General features: G+C 54.8%; 1 protein-coding gene across 6 annotated transcripts in view; it reads left to right on the top strand.

Moving 5' to 3' along the window:
* The first annotated feature begins 3,563 nt into the window (after window positions 1–3,563).
* The window catches only part of Cpne2 (copine 2), a 39,940-nt gene continuing 37,503 nt past the window's right edge, over window positions 3,564–6,000 (top strand). For 2 of the 6 annotated variants that reach the window (XM_029564414.1, XM_017798626.2), the window contains exon 1: window positions 3,564–3,737. The gene's annotated coding sequence lies outside the window, so the exon portion shown is untranslated. The remainder of the gene's footprint in view (window positions 3,738–6,000) is intronic. The other 4 variants (XM_008834913.3, XM_029564412.1, XM_029564413.1 and 1 more) reach the window with 3 other exon arrangements.

The following is a 6,000-nucleotide window of genomic DNA, read 5'->3' as shown; positions in this document are numbered from 1 at the left end:
ATCCCAGCACTCAGGAGGCAGAGGCAGGCAGATCTCTGTGAGTTCCAGGCCAGCTGGGGCTACAGGGAGACCCCATCTCAAAAAGACAACAAAACCAAAACAAAAAACAAAAACCAGGGAAGAAAGGATTCATTTCAGTTTCCAACTCTCAGGTCACAATCAAGTCAGGGCAGGAACTAAAACACAGACCACAGAGGAGCGTTGTTAACGGACTTGTTCCTCCGGCCTGTGCTCAGCCTGCTTTCTTATACAACTCAGGACCATTTGCCCAGGGATAGTACCACCCACAGTGGTCTGGGCCCTCCCACATCACTCAACAATCAAGATAATGCCTCACAGACATGGTCACAGGTCAATCAGATAGAAACAGTTCCCCAAATGAGGTTCTCTCTTCCCAGGTATATCAATCAAGTTGACAACTGAAGTCAACCATGACACACAGCAAGTGCTTTTTCCCACTGGGCCATCTTGCCTGATCCCCTATTTCTGTAGAGCACTACCACTTCTAGCCTTCAGACTCACAGTGATTATCTGCATCTCCTCACTTTATAGACAGGAAAACTGAGAGGCAGAGTGCAAGTGGGACAGTGAGATCCTAGAGTGGATCTAGTTGATCCCAGAATCCAGCCATGGAGCCAAAAGAAAGGGGACCTGTCCATAAGGGCAGTGAAGTGGCCTGAAGGCCTGTGTGTTCTGGAGGCAGAGGGGCCCCCAGGAAGGTGAAAGGGTCCTATACCCTTCAAGGTCTTAGGAATGGTGGCCCCAGCCAGAGCAGGCCACATTTTACAGCCATATCATCCTGAATGCCCCTAATTGTGTCTGATGTTGAGAAAGCTTTCCCAGTGACTGCCCTCGATGAGCCCAGGTGACCCTAGACCCATGAGACAAGGTTTGGAGTAGTTGTGCACACACTGTACCACACACACCTGAGGCCCAGTCAGGTCTTGGCAATAGGTATGATCAGGGTGTCTAACTTGAAAGCACAGGGAAGCATGCAGGCCACCTGGGTTACTCAGAGCAGTTTATCCAAACAATCTACACTGGGGGAACAAACCTCAGAAGCAGGTTCACCCCACATGTACCACATAGGGGTGATTTAGGGGGTTCAGGCCTCCCACTGTGCAGAGAGCTCTCTGGGCTCCCAGGGCAAGGGAGGCCTCCACCCGCACTTTGCAGTCTTGCATCTCACATGGATGGAATGCAGTATGTGACATCAACCTGAGACAGACACATGACCCAAGGTTATTGACCTCTGCCCAGGCTTTAAGGCAGCTTTGTTGAGGTATAATGAAGATGCCTAACCCTTGCACTTTAAAGTATACATGTCCTTTGGGTTTATCCAGAGTTACACAAGTGTGTTAGTCAACACTCCATGCTATGACAAAACACTTATCAACACCTGAAAAGGAGGAAGGATTTCTTCTGGCTTATTTCAGTTCATGGTTAGGGGCACCATTAGTGCATCCATACTGCTGTGCAGGTGAGGAGGCAGAACATCACACCTCATGATAGTAAGGGAGATGGGGGGGGAGAGAGAGAGAGAGAGAGAGAGAGAGAGAGAGAGTAGAGAGAGAGAGAGAGAGAGAGAGAGAGAGAGAGAGAGAGAGAGAGGTCCTTGTGTCAGAGACAAAGGGAGATGATTTCCTCACGGGCAAGACCCCAGTGACCCACTTCCTCCAACCAGACCCCATCTCCTAAAGTTTCAACCCCCTCCCAATAATGCTGCCAACAATTGCAGGCCAAGTCTTTAGTACATGAAGATTTAGGGGCATTCCGGAGCCAAACCTTCTCTATACTCCAATTTGGAAACACTTTTGTCTCCCCAGAAATCCTGTACAACTAGCAAACACACCCATTCTCCCCTCCCAGGCCCAGGCAACTAGAACCTGCTTTCTGTTGCTGTTGCTTATGTGTCTTCTGGAGAGTTCCTCAAACGGAGTTGAAACGTATGTGGTCTTTTGTGATGGGCCCCTTTTCTTACATAGTGTTTGCAAGAAGCCATTCCTACTGTTGTGTGTCAGTACTTTCCCTGGCTGAGTAATATTTCACCACACTTTCTCCACTTGTCAATTACCTGCATTGGCTCCTTCCCACATTTTGGTTCTTGTGAATCATTTTACTCCAAACATTCATGTTCAACTTTTTGTGCGAATATATATTTTCATTTTGCTTGACTAGTTTGTAGGTGTGGAATTGCTGTGACCCCCTGGCCTTAGTACTCTGTCCCCTCCACTGGGACCTAGTGACATTGTCCCTATGGACACTCCAGTCCCTTGGCTAAGTTGGGTCTTCTATACCAACTGCCTCTTAACCTTGAACTTTTCGCCGAGTCACGTGACTGACTGGGCCCTAGCATCCCCTTCCCATCCCTACCCCCTCACCGGCCCCCATCCCTGTCCAGCAGCTTGAGAGGACTGTTTCGGTCCCCTCTGTCCACCCCAGTACCAGAAAGCAGGAGAGATTATTTGGACCAAGGCAATCAGGGAAGGTTTTTTGGAGGAAGTGGGGCTGGAGTCAGTCTTAGAGGCCCCAGAGCCGAACAGAGGGCACTGAGGACTTCTGATGCTAGAAGATTGAAGGGTGCTTGGAGAAAGACAGAGCGCTAGCTGGGGGAGGGAGAACAAAGCTCAGTGCCCTAGGGCTGTGTGGTGGGGGCTCCAGTAAAGCTGCAAAGTGCCTGTGACTCAGATGTAGAAGGAGTTCACAGGTGGGTAGTGAATCTTCCCGGTCCCCATGTTAACCCTTACCAGTCCTGGATGGAACACCTATCCCCCAAATACCAGGAATTAAACCCCAGCTGCCCCAGCACCCAGGGGGCTTTAGCCATGGCTTTAGATCCCTAAGACAGACATGCCCCCGCCCCCCGCCCCCTTCTTGTTAAAAAACCCTTGGCCTTGAGGCTCTGTGGTTAACTTGATGGAGGGTACAAAATACTACTAAGTGGCCGTCAGGTGCCCAGTGACAGAACAGTCCTTTAAGAACCAGTCTACTGGGTCAAAGGCAGGCTGCATAGAGAGGAGGCCTTGGGTCCACTGAACTGCTCTGCCGAATGCTTTCCCGCTGACTAGCCCAAATCCCGCTCCTGTCGTCTTTATCTTGCCGTCTTTGTCACGGGATTGTGTGTCATCTTCCCAGTCACCGGCGGCAAGTAAACACTATTGAAAGACAAAAAATAAAAAATTTAAAAAAAGAAGAAAAAGAAAACACTGCGCTTCCAGTGCCGCCTCAAAGGCTCTGAAGCAATAACCAGGCGTCTCCCCCGAGGGCTCCGCGCCCCTGGGGCGAGCGGGCGGGGTAGTTCCGGGCCGCGGTTCCCGCGTCCGCAGCGCGCGGGGCTTCGCTGTGTCTGACGTCCAGCACTGCGGGCCCCGGGCGGACGCGAACCCGCGGCGCCGTGCCGAGTGGCCGCCTGCTGCGCCCGGGAGGGCGGGTCTCGAGCGACCCCGGGCTCGGAGTGGGACACCCCGCCCGCAGAGCCGCCCCTCCAGGAAGCGCCCGCCTCGCGCCCGCTTCCCGCCCACACCCGCCCTCGGCTGGAGGGAGGAGCCCGCGCCGCCGCGGCTGCCCGGAGGAGAGCCGGCCCCAGCCTCGTCGAGCGCACGGGTGGGCATGGCCAGGCGGGCAGCGCCCTGAGCCCGTCCGGCGCTGCGGCCCGGCAGAGCAGCGCAGCGCCGAGATGCCCCGGCGGCCCGCAGCGCGGGCAGCGGCCACCGCGTGCTGAGGCTGCGGGACGCTAGGTGAGTGGAGACCGCGGGTGCGGCGAGGGCGGGCCGGGCACTACGCGCGCTCAAGTTCGGCTTGGGGTTCGGCCGCGGGCGCCCTGGTCGGCCGGAGGGAAACGGGTTCCGCCCGGGGGACCGTGGGGGTCCCCAGCCGCCGCCGCCACCCGCAGCGCACCGGGACTCCTGCTCGTGGCGACTCAGCTCCCACCCGGCCACGCGGGGGCGTCCCGCCTGCTGGTGTCGGAGAGCTGGAGGGATGGCCCGGCGGCCTCGGGGACCGCGGCTAGCTGTTTGGCGCATCCCCATCTTCCCCGACCGGGCTGGAGAAGGTTCGGAGATGGCGGACTCCTAGAGGGCACACCCCTGGACCCCACCCGGACCCCGCCCCAGCCCTGCCCCGCACCGCACGGCCTCGAGGGCCAGCTCCCTGCCCCCTGCTCGGGAAGGGGAGCAGAGAGGGGGAGTAACTGGGTAGCTTCCCAGAAGTCGGAGTGTGTTTGCAAACTAGTTTTTGCGCAAAAGCTGTCTGGCACCTGTGTGTTTCAAGGGGTGGGGGTGGAATCGAGAAGCCCGTTATTCCTTCCTGTCCCTGCAGCGATGCTCCTGGGAAAAAGAAAGGAGTCGAACGTTCCTCTTTCCTTCTTCTGCAGCCTCACGGTCCCTCTGACACACTAAGCTAGCCTTTGGGAGAGGGGCTACCTCAAAACGGGACTGGCAGTGCCCAAGGTCACAGGTGCAACAGGAAGCCAGGGCTAGAGAGCCAAGCAACGGGGCTTGTCTTGATGTCTCACTAGTCCTACACCACAAGGATTCTGGGGGAAGGGACAGAAAGTGCCCAGTTTTCAGGATCAGCTGCATTTGTTTTGTCTGCCCTTAGATTTCCATCACGTAGGGGTGTGGGGCTGTCACCAAGAGGCAAAGGGGGATTTTGTTCTGCCTCTTGGGGGTCATCTACAGCTTCTGAGGTTGGTGGCATTGTTGCCAGGGCAGGTCCCCTGCTGAAAAGTTCCCAGCCCAGTGTCTGGGTCCTGCCTGCCTCGAGGTCTCCCTCTCCCTTCTCCCAGTCCTTCCCCACAGCCTGGGACTACTGAGGCAGGAGCAGAGCCCTTCCAGAATCCAGACCCCTATCCTTGGAGAAACTGGCTCTATGGGGACTAGAGAATTAGGTCACCCTGCCATCTTGTTAGGCAGCAGCTGGAGAGGGTGACCATCCAGTTATGTTCCACCCCTTGCTGTTCAGTAGAGACAGTGTATGGTCCCCAATGCCTGAGGACTGAATAGGGCCAGAGGTACCTACTGGCTCCTACTCCTGTGTCCTTTGCTCTCACTGGTCCCCTGACTCCAGCTCCTAGGGTGAGGTTGAGGACACTGTTGTATGGATGAATGGGGCAGAGCCTTCTCCCACAGGAAGGCAGGCATTTTGGTTGGATTATCATCTCAGGTGGCCTATGCCAGCTCCTAAGGTTGTGGGTGACGTGACTTTTGAACACCCTGTGTGACCAGAAGTGGGATGGGAGCTCCAACCTATGCACCTCCAGGTTATCTGTAAAATGGGTACATCGCTAGGGTCACTTGGAAGCTGACAAGCACAAATGTGAAGAAGCTTTTTTATCACTGTCCTGGTAGTGGGCCCAGTGAGCTCCACGGCTGCCCTGGGCTGATGACCCAGTCTGCTGGAGTGGGAAGGCCCTCAGGATGCATTTCTACATGGGAAGACCAGGGACAAAGGATAGAGATGCTTGAGTTCTTGCCTCTGCCGCTTCCTGCCTTTGTGCCTTGTCATATGCTCCCCCTTGGGCTCAGGGTTTTTCCATCTGTAAAATGAGGCAAACTATAACACCAGTCCATTTTCGGAGTCACAGAGAAGCCAGGACCAGAGAATGGGGCAGGTATTTTACAAAATGAGGACCTCTTCATGTGGGTTTCTGATGGTATTTCAAGCCCCTCCTATACCATGAAAATTAAAAACTTGAGAGGCTTACACAAAGAGGAGGCTCTTAATGGAGCCTCTGTTTCTCTGTCCCTGTAACAGTGAGATGTGTATGTTGTGTACCTTTTTCTCTTTCCAGGTAATTGTGTTTCATTAAAGGTAGTTGTGAGGATCAATTTAGATGACAAAGGGCTTGTGTGCCCCTGCAGTGACTGGTGCAGGAAGCACTTAGGAACTGCTGTCATCCCCATTGTTCCTGGGAATATTAGTAAGCTTGGTGCTGGTAACTGCATTCAGGATCCCTTCCGGGATTTTCTGAGACTTACTTGCTCCTCCACCTATCCCTCC

This window comes from Nannospalax galili, unplaced genomic scaffold, assembly GCF_000622305.1.
Source record: "Nannospalax galili isolate Female #2095 unplaced genomic scaffold, S.galili_v1.0 scaffold957, whole genome shotgun sequence".
Taxonomy (NCBI): Eukaryota; Metazoa; Chordata; class Mammalia; order Rodentia; family Spalacidae; genus Nannospalax; species Nannospalax galili.
This window is presented reverse-complemented; position numbering and strand designations above follow the sequence as displayed.